Source organism: Ceratotherium simum, chromosome 1 (assembly GCF_057802395.1).
Source record: "Ceratotherium simum simum isolate JZ-2026a chromosome 1, ASM5780239v1, whole genome shotgun sequence".
In the NCBI taxonomy this organism is placed as follows: Eukaryota; Metazoa; Chordata; class Mammalia; order Perissodactyla; family Rhinocerotidae; genus Ceratotherium; species Ceratotherium simum.
In genome coordinates this window covers 14817156-14833206 of record NC_141900.1, presented here as the reverse complement: position 1 = coordinate 14833206, position 16051 = coordinate 14817156, and the positions used below count along the sequence as shown (strand labels likewise).

Below are 16051 nucleotides of genomic sequence, written 5' to 3'. Positions count from 1 at the left end.
GCTTCCTGTCCCGCCCACGTGGTTGTTGGCAGGAGGCTTCAATTCCCTGCCATGTGGGCTTCTCACATAGGACCTCTCACAACGTGGTTTCCCCTGTAGAGAGTAATGAGAGTGCCCAGGACAGAAGCCACAGATCAAGGCTGGTACAATATAGAAAGAGACTGCCTAAGGGTATGACATATAACAGGAGGTGGAGTTGTTGGGAGCCATCTTACAGGCTGACTACCACAGACCTGTTTGAATGTCTACAAAATTCTGTGCATTACAATATGTACTTCTAGCTTTGCCACATGACCTATGTTTTCATAACTGCAACTATTTGTGACAGTTTGATTATATTAAAGCCCAACTACAAACACTGTTTTAAATAATTTTTTTTTTACTAAGCTTTTTTTTCTGATTACAAAAGTGACATTCATGGTAGAAAACTGGCATACAGATAAGCAAAAAGCCCTGGAAATTAAACATGTTGTATGTTCCTCTGTTTAGGTTATTCTTACTAAAATTTTTTTTTTTGCTATCTAACGTTTTTCCTCTTTGTACTAATACGTATCTGTTTAAAAAGTTCATACATAAATACTATTTGTAAGCTGCTTTCACATATTTTGTGAACATCTTTCAGTGTCATTCAGTACTTGGTCTCATTTTTTTGTGTGTGTGTGAGGAAGATCGGCCCTGAGCTAACATCTGCCAATCCTCCTCTTTTTTTGCTGAGGAAGACTGGCCCTGGGCTAACATCCATGCCCATCTTCCTCTACTTTATATGGGACGCCGCCACAGCATGACTTGACAAGTGGTGCGTTGGTGTGCGCCTGGGATCTGAACCGGCGAACCCCGGGCCGCCGCAGCGGAGCGCGTGCACTTAACTGCTTGTGCCACTGGGCTGGCCCCCTTGGTCTCATTTTTTAATGATTATATTATAATTCCGTTGTCTGGCTATCCGTAATTTAGTCCTTATTTTTTTATTATGAATAATGTTACAGTAAATATCCTTGTCATTAATTCTCTAATCACAACTATGATTATGATAGCCCTTTTTTTTTTTTCACAAATATCAGTTCTTACTAATAATTCACATACAGTTAAAGCAATAACTATAAGTATAAATTTTGTAACATTTTATATTAGTTTTTCACTGAAACCATGGTGGGGCTTCTATGTTGAGGGTCCATAGACTTTATTGGGTTCTCAAAGGGCACTAGGATATTCACGTTCTCAGTTAATTGGCAAAAATATTTCAGTCACTATAAACATGTCTTAAATAAACCTGCTGGGTTAGATATAAGAAGATAGCACATCTAATGTCCCTCAAACTCCTAAACTTTGTAATACATATGTAAGGTAAGAAGCAAAATAAGTTTTGCAGAGATTTGCTGCTTGCTATAATGATTTTAGTAAATGACCTTATTATCAGAAGATTGGATTTCTTTCTAGTCAAATGTCATGCAACATTGACATGGTTGTATTAATTTATTAAGAAAATTTCATGAAGTATCAACTCAACTTGGCAGAATTATCTCTAACAATTCCATTTTCTTTTTTCAGGGGCTTTTTTTGAACATTAGTCTTGTAAAAGCTAACTTAGCTTCTGAGACCAGTGTTCAATTTGTTCACAATGCATAATACATGGTAATTCCAGGTAATAATACAACATAGCATTATCAGATGTGGGAGCAGTCTGTGTGTCCCCTTTGCTGTCTCTCCTTTCCCTGCCCATCCTTTCAATCAGCAGTTCTTAACTAGGGTTCCTATACTTCCTGGGGGATTGTCTCAGAATTTTACCAATAGTGATTACCTGTTCTCCAAAGTCATTTTGTAGAGTTTAATTTCTTTTTCAAATGTGTATGTATGTACTAGTTATTTGCTAGATACTGTGCTAGATGCTAGGATTACAGAACTAAAAAAAGGCTCTTTGCTGTTGTCAACCTACAAAAACAGAAACCAGTTTAAGAGGCAAAGTGTTTATTTGTGATCAAAGAATTTGCAATTTGGGGAATACAGATTCAAGTAGAAACCCAGATAGTGTCCCACTAGAGAGTAAAAGTCAGGGGCTTTTAAAGGCAAAGAGGGGAGGTTGTGTTACAAAGAATTTTAATTGGAGTTGGAGGCAGAGAGCTAGTCTTGGCTAAACGTTGATTGACTATTGGTTCTATCTTCAAAAAGTCCATAATCCTCAGTCTTTGTGATCAGGATGTCCATTCTCCTGCTGCCTTCTCAAACAATTGCGTATAAAACAATTGCCATTTTGGCCCAGTCCAAGGTTTAAGACAGCACGGCAGTTTCTCTGGACAGGCAGCTCTGACTCCATTTCAACATAGCTCCACTATAGTCAATTTTGACATTTCTCCCTTTTATTGAGATCTTTCTTTGAAAGCATCACTGATCAACCATTTGAAAGCATTGCTGATTGACTATTGGAAAGCATTGCTGATGAGCCATCAGAGCATTGTTGCTCCCTTATCGCTGGGAAGGCTCATTCCCAGTATGTCACGTCCCACGTAGAAGAGAAAGTGGTTTCCTTAGGACCCTTAGGCCACATTTGAGCAACAAGAGTGCTAGAGCAGAGAAAAAAATGGATGGAAACTTACTATCAAGTTCCTTTAAGGACACACATTGTCTGTAGTGCCTCGAAGTTTCTCAGGTGAAGGTTCATAAGCCTTAGCAATCATTTTATAGCTTTGAGCAACCTTTATCCAAGTGGTGTTTTTATAATGTCGAGCTATGCAGAAGAGACAAAGTTTTACAACAGCGAGAATTCCTATAATAATAAACAAAATGCTAAGTCCAAATTGGAGAATAGATCTGAACCAGGAGGCAGTTCCCAAGGGTAGCCAGCTAAAAAGATCAAAGAACTTTGGGGTATCAGTGGGCACAGCATTTAACCATTTGGCCTGTGCTCAGATTTTATCCAGTTCAATTTTTACTTCACAAAAGGTGTTTACCCAAGTACAACAAGAGATGTTTATCACAGAACAAACCCCACCTTGTTCAGTTAGTGGTAATCAAGAGCAATTCTGTTATCTAGTATGACTCGTGCAAGGGAATCCAAAGATTGATCTCGGGCAGCTATTGCTTTAGCAGCAGATTTAGCAATATTCCCCAGAGTTTTAGATAAATTTCTGATCATGTATTCATTTGTGGCAGTGCCTACCCAAGGAAAAAGTTTTTTTCCAAAACTGGTAAGCATCGCCAGGGTTGATACTGCCAGGCATTGTACACTCTTGACTATGTATGCAACGAGTTTCACATTTTAGTCTGTGAAGTAGAAAGTAGATTCAAAGGTGATGCCCAATGCTGAGTTTCTGATTGGTCATGCAACAAAAGAGGTGTAACCCATAATCCAATTGTATAGTGACCTCTAGTTTGATAGGGATTTAAACAGTGTATTCTCCATAGGTCTTTCTGCCAAGTACAAGTGAAAATATACCCTAAAGGAGCACAAATCATGGAGTCACTTTAGTGAAATCGACTAAACCAAGGGATTTGATGGGTTAGGCAAGGAGTTCTAGACACTTAGCACAAGGATTTAAGGGAAGAATGGCAGAGATTAGTAATTAAATGTACTATAAGTTTTCTAGATTCATGTACAGAACAAGGCTTCTGATGACAAACCCAACGGTCAGAAAGATTTCGCCCTTTTGTAATAGATTGGGAGATGCAGATAAGAGTATTGTCTTTCCAAGAAAGGGAGAGAAAAGAAGATGTAAGAAGCAACAGCAAGTACAGGGTATTCAGGCTTGGTCCAGCCATCTGGGGAAAGCTGTCTGCCTCAGATGTTGGTTGCTTGTCTTCCTAGTTAATGTGATTTGGAGGCCTCTGGATTTTGTACAGGACCAGATGTGAGGTGGAGACTTCTTTAGCTATGAGATATGTCTCCAAGGTTAAATGCCTTCTAGTTCTGCAGCTATGTCAGTGGTTAGGAGCACTTGGTAAGATCCTTTCCAGTGGGGCTCGAGGGCTGTCTTTCTCTGATGATGCTTCCAGAATACCCAGTCACCAGGCTCTAGACTGTGACTAACAGGATCCTTTAAATTGGAATCCAAGAAAGCTTCCTTAACCTGTTGATGATAGGCATGAGTATAAGACATTAGAGACTTACAGTAACTGGTCATCAGCATAAGACTAGAATCTGATATCTCCAGAGGTCCAAACATGATTTTTGTCTCTACAATTACCCGCAATTTTTTTTCCTTACCTAAGATAATCACAGTAAAACTAATTTGTATATATTTAAGAACTTGGCCTGGTTAAATGAAAATAATACTGTTTCTGAATTCTGGAGGGATCAGGTGGGGAGAAAAAGTAAATGTTTCATCTTTGTTCACAAAGATATATCTTACCAAATTATTGATAGCTTAGGAGAAAAGATTTCTTTAAATCTGGAAAAACAAAACATTAAAGCATCCTCCTCGGTTCATGTAGTCCCACGTAATTAGTATTTGTTCTTGATCTTTTGTTAGCAGTTTTGTGAAGTCATCAGTTTTCCTGTTAGAATTCTGTAATTTATTACCCAGTTCACTATTATGATCTGAAAGTTTATTAGAAACCTGTATTCTAGAATAAGTGTCAGAGTCCTTTCCATGAATCTGAAGATGAAACATATTTGCAAAAGCATCAGAATAAAACAATAACTGTCTGTAAATGACAAAAGACTTAAAGTGGCATGGTTAAAGATTTGATTACAATGCAATTGACAAGGAAATTTGGTTATTTCTGTGACATATAATATTTTAAGATAGTAACTAGAATTATGACAACATTATACCAGAACATATTGTATTTTTAGTAATTTCATATAATTTTTAGAACACTATTATTAATAACATATATGCATACAAGGATATCCATAACGAAGGCTTAGCATCACTTATTTGAAAATGCTTTTCATGCAGTTTAACATACCAAATAAGCCTAATCAGTTTAATATTTCCCTTTTTATAAGAAGAGAGAACACATTCTCTGGAAATTCTCCAAGTTACTTTCAGGTCAAAAAAATACTTTATTTAGAATTTGAATTTTGGGAAGTTTGTTAAAGATATCAAAAGATTTTAAGACACTTGGTCAAATAGGATCATAGGTCACTGTGAAACAATGTTTAGTTATCTATTTAACCAGAGTGACAACGGAAGATGTTAAAGGCAAACACAGAGAGTTAAACAGTTGGGGGAAAAAAAACAAAAAACCATAGCACTCTTAATAGAAAGACCTTAGCTTTTTGAACATAGGAAATTGTTTTCACAAAACACAGAATCCCTGCCTTCTAGCTAGACTTACTCAAAGGTAAAGAAAAACCTTTCATAATCGCTTTATCAAGAGCAAACTAAAAGTCCAAGAAAACTGTCTTTTTAAGAGAAAGAAAACCAAATTCTAATTTTACACCACCTTACTTTTGACATTAAAACTCATTTACTTAGTTAAATTCATTTCAATCTTAGCCAACTTGACCATGCACAAAACTCTTTTCTCAGAATTCCTCTTCCACAAACCTATAACTTTCTTTTTTACATTCAGAATTTGTCCCATGCCTTCCCTCCTTCCCAGCCTCTCCTTAGAACAAAAATTACTTTCCTCTTTCCCATAGGCAGTTTTACTTCAGGACAAATCTACTTTTTTAACAAAACAAACAAAAATATCTCCATTCCTTATACCTTCTTTACTGAAAACATACATTTTCTCATAGCGTAAAAAATTTTTTATATGGTACATGTTCATTAATAGACCCAAACATCTTTTTTTTTTTTCTTTTTTTTTTTGTGAGGAAGATCAGCCCTGAGCTAACATCCATGCCAATCCTCCTCTTTTTGCTGAGGAAGACTAGCCCTAAACTAACATCTATTGCCAATCTTCCTCCTTTTTTTTTCCCCTTTTTCTCCCCAAAGCCCCAGTAGATAGTTGTATGTCATCGTTGCACATCCTTCTAGTTGCTTTATGTGGATGCCGCCTCAGCATGGCCTGACAAGCGGTGCGTTGGTGCATGCCCGGGATCCAAACCCGGGCCGCCAGTAGCAGAGCGCGTGCACCCAACTGCCAAGCCATGGGGCCAGCCCCCCAAACATCTTTTAGTTCCTCTGTAATAAGAAGCCAAAGGTAGATGAACCTAAATGAACCTATATTTAGTAATTAATGTCTAATATTTTGTCTTATCTGGAAATGATCTAGATACTCAATAAATTTTTATCATTTTACTTAATTCAGCAAAACTCTAAAGTTTCAAGTTACCAAAAGGTTTTGAAATTACTTTAAGTACATTATCATAACACATACTTATTGTTAAAAAGTTCACCCAAAAACTTTTTGTCTTATTTACATCTATTTAGTTTACTTGTTCCCAATAATTATATTTAGATTGCCTACAGAAACTTCATGAGACATTAGACAAAGTCAGCCATCAGGTTTTTTTGCTGCCAACATTTGTAACAGAGGTAACGTGAATTTGTTTAAGTTTTGGTAAGCCTTGGTAGAACAAAAGTTTTATATTTAATGCCGATAACTCTAAAGACATGCCTATTTTGGGCCGGCCCTGTGGCTTAGCGGTTAAGTGTGCGCGCTCCGCTGCTGGCGGCCCGGGTTTGGATCCCGGGCGCGCATCGACGCACCGCTTCTCCGGCCATGCTGAGGCCGCATCCCACATAGAGCAACTAGAAGGATGTGCAACTACGACATACAACTATTTACTGGGGCTGTGGGGGAAAAGAAATGAATAAATAAAATTATTAAAAAAAAAAAAAGACATGCCTATTTTAATTAACCCAACAAACTTAAATTAGCTTTTATTTATCAAAGATTATTGTATATCACATTAACTTGAAAAACATTGGGGTTAATTTCTGTTATATTTCTTTTGAGATTATATTCAATTTATAGAATTTTTTTTTTTAAGCCAATTAAATAGAGCTCTCTTATAGACTAGTCTTGATAATACCATCTGGAGGTAGAAAAATATTACATATTTATAACATACATATATAGACACACACACACACAGAGATGCAGACAAAGATCTTATAGCCTCTGTTTTCAAAGTTTCCTTAGCTTTTTGGGCAAGGGTGCCTCCATAGCAGCCTGCATCTACAAAAGCTTCTTTTCCCCCTTTTCTTTTTCTTCAGTCTTAGGAATTGGGAGATGGTCTAGATAATAGCTCCTGGAGAGGTTACAAGCTTTTTGGGATAAACAGGGGAAGTTAGTTACTTATCAAGGACTGAGATACCCGTGCAGTTACATTATCCTTAATTTGTTTCTTTCCCTCAGGGTACAAAATTTTATTTTAGCTTAGTGGTGGGGAAAACCTAAAAAAAAAAATCCTATCAGGCACTGAATATCAGCTTCCAATTTGGCCAAATTTCTGATCATAAGTTACTAAATCCTTTCAAATATCTTATCAGGTTTCAGCTGGGACAAACAGTAAATATTTCTAGCAGTATTACACAACTCCATTAATGTTTAATTTCAGTTTCCTCTTGGATGTTTAAGGGAATAACGTAGCAAGTTACCAGAAAATCTCTCGTTGTCCTGTTAACTCTGAGAGGGGCCCATACGAGTCCTTTAATAGGCTATTTGGGAATTTTGAAGCCTTTGCTTTTAAGTGCACTTCTTAAATGATCTATCTAATTGGAACATTCCTTCTAATAGGCATTGTTATTTCCCTGAGGGTTAGCAGCAGTTTGGTAGGACTCTAGCCACAAATGGAGTTTAACCCCCATTTCTGCCCAGCCATATTTGGCCACAAATGGGGTACAACTCACATTTCTGTCTGACTATTTTGGGCCCCCAGCCTGACAGTTACCAAGCCAAGCTCTCAGGACATAAAACAAGCTTAGTGAGATTTTGCTGTTCTTTGTAAATATTTATAGCTTCTGGGACCATAGGTTTTAAGCAGGTGTGCTGGAAAGTGGCACACTTCATTCTTCAGAAATTAAAGATTGCATTCAATTTGTCTGGTCCTCGGTTCTCAAATCTACTGTGCAAAAAGACAAGTTTTGTAAACTCTCAAGAGCCCCAAAGTGGCCACTGTAATTTTAAATCATCTTTGGTGTTATGAGTCCACTGAGATAAAAATTTCCAAGAGGAAGGACCATAATTCTTAAATATAAAACAAGCTGGAGTTCCCAAGGGAGGAACTTCTCAGGAAACTTTAGAAAATGAAAGTCTCGTGGTAAAGAAAATCGTGCAACCTAGAATGACAATAGGGTTTTTTAATATGCACATTAACAGGGTTAGCTAAGCCCTGGGTCTCTTGGAGCCAACCTAATACCTAAGAGGGATGTGCTGCGGGGTTGGGGATCGTGTGATGGTTTTACAGTGTGCCTTGTTGCAGGGAAATTTTCTTGAGGTTGACGGGTGATCTAGTGTCAATCTAGCCCGTTCCGTGACCAACTTATCCTATCACAGGAGACTTCTTGACCTGTTGAGCGCCCTAAAGGCTCATAAATGCCCCACCCATGCCCATCGGTTTTGCAGCTCTGGCTTCAAAGATATCCCTTAGCAATAGCTTTTGCCTCATGTGCATATTAACCCACAGCAAAGTTTGTCTAAGCAGAAATTTCTACTGAGGGAATCCCGTCTCACAGCAAGAGCAGTGTAAATGCAGTAACCAGGGAATCCCCTGCTTGCTTGAGAGAACCCTCGCCTGCGAGGATGAAAGCCGATGCACCAATCCAAAGAAAGGCACTGCCCTCAACCAAAGGGAGGGAGGGCTGAGCTGGAGAGGTCCCACGATCGGAGGAGTCAGCTGTCCCTGGAAGCCGCTGAGCACACAAGAGGATTCATGTTGGTAATGATCCCGTTTCTAGGGGACGCTGGTCCTCAAAGGTGAGATCGCTTCAGGTTCTGCTTTCTGACACCGTATGTCAACCTACAAAAACAGAAACCAATTTAAGAGGCAAAATGTTTGTTTGGAGTCAAAGAATTGCAATTTGGGGAGCACCGATTCAGGTAGAAACCCAGATAGTGTCCCACTAGGGAGTAAAAGTCAGGGGCTTTTAAAGGTAATGGGAGATTGTATTACAAAGAATTTTAATTGGAGTTGGAGGCAGAGAGCTAGTCTTGGCTAAACATTGATTGACTATTGATTCTATCTTCAGAAAGTTCACAATTCTCAGTCTTTGTGATCAGGATGTCCGTTCTCCTGCTGACTTCTCAAACAGTTGCTTATAAAAACAATTGCCATTTTGGCCTAGTGCAAGGTTCAAGACAGCCAAGCAGTTTCTCTGGAAGGGCAGCTCTGACTCCATTTTAAAATGACTCCACTAGAGTCAATTTTGACACTGTTGAAAAGCTCCCAATAATTAATATGATGAGAAGCACTGATGGAAGTATGTCCAGAATGCTCTGGAACCACCAAGGAATTCAACACTCAGGCCTGGAGAGCATTCAGAAGGCTGGGAATGCTTCACAGAAGAGGTTCTGTTTAAACAGCTTTCTTTACCTGTACATACACATTCACATCACCCTATTAGGCAAAAATGTTTTAATTGAAGACATTTGATCAAGTTATATGGATCAGTAACTTCTTTCATTATTGATTTAATATGATATCAAATATGCCTTAAATTGGTCATCTTAGAAATAGCTAAAATATGTATTTATAGAGTAAGAAGGAATTTAAATTTAATCAGCTCAGTCTCCACCACCTCCCTTGCTTTCTTTGTTTGAATTCTTTGATGGGAGCTTACAAATAGTTCAGTCTGTTTTGGACTGTAATAACAGAAGAATCCTGCCAGTGAGCCAAACTCTGCCTTTCTTTCCCTTTTCCTCAGTAATTTTAGTTTTAAATTCTAAAAATTATCTCTCAATCTATGACTTATCCTTTCATTTTCTTTTTGACAGGGAATTTTTTTATTATTATTAACTCAACCTGTTTGATGTATTTCAAAAATTGCAATACTTTTCTTCATTTATCAGTGAAAGAAGTTAGCAATTTAAACTTTAAAAAAATCAGCAAATGGCAAACAAACTTCCTTGAAAGCCTCAGTCACATATAGAGTGCATCCTAGAAAAGAGGAGGGGCAAGTCAGGTTCCACCCACCTTCATGAATTTCATCAACTGCTGGGCCTACTCAAGGGTGCAGAGAAAAGGCAACTTTCAGAAAGGAGTATGTTACTAAATGAGGCATTTGCTATATTCCTTGCTAAGAGCACTAGGTAGGGAGCATGTTTTCTAAACTGGACCTAGGAAGTGGAGTGTGGAATCAGTCTGTCCTCCTCCCCTCAAGAGCTATCAACTGGTCAATGAGTTTTTTAAAAGAATAAATAAAAACAAACCCCACACCCCGCCCCCTAAAAAAAGAAAAAAAATCCACTAAGATGTCCCAGATTACTCTCCAGAGTGGAATAGGTTCAGCAATCTGAATTAATGTTATAATCCTAACAAGCATGCCTTGCTTTTTAAACAAACAAAAAAAATTTTTTTGAAACAACGGAACAAAAACTAGTATTAATCACTTTTCTGACAATACACAATTACTTAAAGTTAACTAGTATTGGGAGAGGGAAGGAGGCCATACCTATGGACCTTGTCTCACACGAGTGCATGTGGGTAGGTGCAGGGCATTTGTCATTACAGTAGTCCCCATTTATCTGTAGTTTTGCTTTCCACAATTTCATTACCCGTGGTCAGCTGCAATCTGAGACTATTAAATGAAAAATTCCAGAAATAAACAACTTATAAGTTTAAAATTGCACACCGTTCTGAGTAGCATGATGAAATCTGGACCTACCTGCTGGTTAGTCACTTAGTAGCCATCTTGGTTATCGGATCGACTGTCATGTATTGCAGTGCTTGTATTCAAGTAACCCTTTATTTTACTTAATAATGGCCCCAAAGCCAAGAATAGTGATGCTGACACTTTGGATATGCCAAAGTGAAGCCGTAAAGTGCTTCCTTTAAGTGAAAAGGTGAAAGTTTTCTACTTAATAAGGAAAGAAAACAAAAATCGTATGTTGAGGTTGCTAAGATGTATGGTAACTTCTATTACAGTATATTCTTATAATTGTTCTATTTTATTATTATTGTTATTAATCTCTTACTGTGCCTAATTTATAAATTAAACTTTATCTTAGGTATATATGTATAGGAAAAAACATAGTATATATAGGGTTTGGTACTCTCTGCAGTTTCAGGCATCCACTGGGGTCTTGGAACATATCCCCTGTGGATAAGGGGGGGACTACTGTATTGCAAAAACAAATTTTAATCTTTAATCTTTAGTTTGATTTAAACATTGCTTTTAGTATGATGCCAACACCAGCTGTGCAGAAAGGGCTCTGGAGAGACATTCATAGCGGGGCACACCTGCGGCTCTTCTTCAGTTCTAGAGCTGCAGAGCAACCAATATGGCTTCATCAAATGCATGTTTTAGTTCTTTCTGTGTGAGGGCACAGCACTGCACATACTTGACAGCCTTCAGGCAGTCTCTGGAGTGATAGGCTTTCCTTTGTTCTTGGCAAGTTTCTCAGTAGTAGAAGAGTCATCTCTGAGATCAATTTGGATCCCACCAAGCAAGAAAGGAGTCTTTGCACGGTGGTGAATTATCTCAGGCACCTACTTTTCTTTCTTGTTTTTGAATGAGGACAGACTGAACACTGAAAAACAGAGTGAAAATACATCTGTTTGTGGAAATCTCAGTGGCCATAATATGTCATAATCCTCTTTCCCTGCAGTATCTAAAAGTCCAAGAGCCTGTGGCTCTCCGTCAATCATAACTATGACTGAGTAGTTGTCCAAGACAGTTGGTACATATTCGGATGGAAATTTGTTGTGTAGGGTATCAGGAGACACGTTTTACCAACAGCACCATCTCCCACAACAACGTACTTACTTTTCTGCATTACTGAGACAGTTTTGTATCTACTTTAAGTATTTCACATTCAATCTGGACCTCAGCTTCTCCAGCGGGCATTTCTATCCTTTCATTTTCTTAACTGTCTTTTAAAGGACAGAAATGTTTAATTTTGATGTAGTCCAACATATAAATTTGTTTTTTTATGGATTTTGCTTTTGGTATTATATCTAAGAAATCGTTGCCTAACCCTATGCTTTCTCCAGAAGTTGCATTGTTTTAGGTTTTACATTTAGGAATGGTCCATTTTGACTTAGTTTTTGTATATGGTGCAAGATATGGATCAAGTTCATTTTTTTGCAAGTGGATGTCTAATTGTTCCAGTATCGTTGTTGAAAATACTGTCCTTTCTTTACTGCATTGCCTTTTGCACCCTTGTCAACAGGTGTCAAAAACTGTAAACAACCCACATGTCCATCAACAGGTGAATGGATAAATGAATTATAGTATATCCATGCAATGGAATACTATGAAGCAATAAAAGGAAATGAGCTATTGGTACAAGCAACAACCTGGATGCATCTCAAAACATGCTGAGCGAAAGAAGTCAGAGTACATATTGCATAATTCTGGAAACTCTAGAAAATGCTAACTAATCTATAGTCACAGAAAGCAGGGCTATGTATGGTAGGGAGGTGGCTCTGGAAGGGATAGATTACAATGGGGCAAACATTTAAATACATGCAGTTTATTATGTCATACCTCAATGAAGCTGTTACAAATTAAATTCTAAAAATTATGTAGAATAACTTAGTAGTTAGATATACTTTTGATAGCCAGATACTTTTTTCTTTTCCCATTCATTAATCTTTTCTTCATAGTGTAACTCCAGTTTATTATTCCTATTAAAAAATGGTGTGTGGATCTGAACATAGCATTCGGAAAATATGATCATTGTAACTTACTTCAAGTATACTTCCTGTTTCTTTATTCAGGTCATTCTGGCATGCCAGTTCCTACAGGCTCTGTTAACCTTCCTTGGTACCATTGTTCAACTACCTACAGATCCACTTTACTTGTTACCATTTAATCCAAACTTCCCTAAATTGTCTACAAATATTTCATTAGTAGAAATTGAAAAAAGCAGCCAGATCAAGGTATATAAGGTTTAAGGGGAAAAGAGTGAAAAAGGAAATGAGCAGGGATGGATAATATAGGGAGACAGTATTGAGGAATTTTGATTTCAACCTAAGAGCAATATGGCATCTTTGAAGAATTTTAAGTAAGCCGTGTCAAAGTAATTTCACTTTTTATTATGATAGGTTGCACTTAACATAAAAGGGCAGGCAATGTTAATAAGAGGCTTTGTATCAGTCCTTTTGGTATTTTAGTTAGTGTATGGTTTTTTGGGGTGGCAAGGTCAAAACCCCTATTCTGATATCTTAAATTCGTTCCTATGCTTTGTACATTATAGTTGCATCCTGTCAACTGAAATGTAACTAGCAATTCAAAATTGAGAACTACCTGAATTTTCCTGCGTCTGACTGTTTTTGGGTTTATGAGAATGACAACTATATTTAGGCCTAAGAATTTAGTCTTCTGGAATTAAGCTAATACAGGCCTCATCTATTCATGCTTGCTGTTGCTCAATATGAAATCTTATAAAATAACTTTTGAAAGCTTTAATATTTTTTCTTCCTTTCAAATCCTTAAGAGTCAAGGTTCACTAATTTGGGATTAGTTATGATTCTCTGTGAAGCCACTGCTGATTCTTGATGACAGCAAGAACCCAGAAAGGAAAAAAGGTGATTTATGAGCAGCAGCCAATTATCTGGCAACCAGAATGTTTTGTTGTTACAGAGAATCTATTGTAAGAAGTCTCTTTGTCTTCATACAGCACCTGTCACTGCATAACCAAGACCATGTTTTTGAACACGTGGCATAACATGAAACTTCTAGATCACGTTGAGGCCAATCCCTCAGGAGATTAGTTAAACTCAGTCCTCCAGTATAATGGATTGGTGAATGTAGAAGCCTATAAATGGGTACCAGTTACTAAGGAAAACCAACATGTTCAGCCCCTCCCTTGATAGATCGAAAGAGGAAGGGTAAGGGATATTGGCTTCAAAAGTCGTTAGTGAATACACAGTGATTTCACATCTGATCCAACTGTGCTGGCACAGGTACATAGAATCTGCTGGATCATACTGTCCTGGGTGAGATCCAGTTTCAACTCTACGACAACTTTCTCTGGAATTTCTTGCGACTTAACTCTTCTCTAGCCCTTATTTCCTCATATAAAAAATGAGAGAACTGGATTGTTTTTAGACTTCTTTCTATGGTTCTTCAGTTGCGTTATATTTACTTAAAAAACATCTTGTGGTGAAACGTCTAGGTGAAAATGCAAGTAACTTGTTAAAATGATATCACATGTAAAATTGGAAGAAATAGACTAGTATACTGAAGGATATTGTATTGGATGAGGTCTCCAGGGAAAATCTCACTTTCTGTGAGGCCTGGACCTCCCAAATGGTATCTCTTTGATCATCAAATTGTCCCCTATATTAGTTGAAGCCTGTAAGCCTTAAATAATAATGAGAGGCTACACTTTGCTTCTGACCACTAGTAGTTTGAATTTAGCTGCACGTATTTAATGTTTTAATTTTAAGTGTATGATTGACTTTTAGTGATACAGTTGGAACAGACTGGAGGTTTCCTTGTGCATGGGCCTGCTGCCCAGCCTGTGATTCCCCACCATTCCTGGTGAGCCATGACTGTACCCAATAAGCCCCTTAAAGAGAGCACTCTCCATTGCTCTCCCCAACACAGACCTCCTCCTCCTCCTCTCTCTCACTTAGAGTAATAGGACATGCATTCTAGTCCATATTCTTGCCATTAGACATGTTGGAAATGACAGGAAGGTTGTCCTTGAACACTTGGACAGTTGCTAAATGTGGGATTTGTTTTAAATTAATGTTCTCTGGTCTCTTCTTCTGCCACCATCCATCCGTCTATAACCCCAGTGGTCTTTATCCTAGACATAACAATTGTTTGCCCTGTGGTGTCCTCCCTAACTCAGCTCCTCCTCTTTCTCAACTGCCTCTGTAATCCTCTCAACTCCCCATACAAAGTTAGGGTATATTTTTGCCCACCTCTTGCCTAGTGTTGTCAAACTTTTAACAACAGGTTTAAAGAACTTAGTGTCTGGTACAAAGTAGTACGTTCGGTAAATGTTAGCTGTTTTTAATCCTTGGCCACTTTTTATTAGGTGAATCATATGACCTTGCTGTGTTTCTATGTAAAAAAAAAACTCATGTTGGACATTTCATATGGTTCAACTTTATAGATATACAGAGTGATGGGTCTTAACCAGAATGCAAATTAGAATTATCTAGGCAGCTTTTTACAAAGCATACATACACTGTCCCCATCCTAGACCAGTGAGTCAGGATCTTCATGCGTGAGTCTGGATAAATGCATTTTCAAAAAGCTCCACAGATGAGTCTAGTTCATACTCCTGCTTAAAAACACCTGTGAGAGAATCTTCCCTTCAGGTCATTTTTCTTTTAGTGTACAAGCTCTTTTATACAGACCTGTATGTTTTTTTATGTAGTCAGTTGTCTGGTCATGAACTGCAACTTTAGTTTTATGACTTAACAAGTTACTATCATTTTTAACTTGAAGATATGATCAAATCTCAAATTAAGATTTATCAGTAGTCCATCTTGGGAAGGAAAATCTAGGTGCTGCAAGATGTTTTCATGTTTTTCAGGGAATTTCCAAGTCTTTCTTTTCCCTAGTTTGTAATTTCACATTATCTTTCACATAACTTAAACTTAGGATTTTGCACTTTTCAAATACATGTTTGCCTTTTTGTGAAAAAGAGAATTAACAGTGCTAAGCAGGCCACGGTTCACTGTTAACCTACCTTGACTCACTTGACTCGCAATGCAGTTTACCTACGTGGGTCACAATTGTAATGTAGCCAAGCGAAAGTGGAGGGAGTTTCTTTGCACAGTTGCTGTCTCCCTTCAGTGACAGTAATTTGTGTGTTGTGCTCTTATTATTAACCAATGTTTTGAAATCGGTGGGTAAGTGGGCTCTAGAGAAGCCCAAACTTCTGAGCAAAATTTTTCTCTTAATTCATTGGCAACTGTAAAGAAGAATATTAAAACTCAAAAAAGAGAATTCTGAATTTTTTTCTACCTCCCACTATCATGTTCTCTCTAATGTGTGTTCCTTCAAAATGAAATGTGCTTGCTTTAGTGGCGTAT

General features: G+C 37.7%; 1 protein-coding gene and 1 pseudogene across 2 annotated transcripts in view; one reads left to right on the top strand and one right to left on the bottom strand.

The window, feature by feature from the left end:
* Window positions 1-16051, top strand: part of RALA (RAS like proto-oncogene A) — a 76314-nt gene that overhangs the window by 22755 nt on the left and 37508 nt on the right. The window lies entirely within an intron of this gene.
* LOC106803707 (cell division control protein 42 homolog pseudogene) lies at window positions 11310-11826 on the bottom strand (annotated as a pseudogene).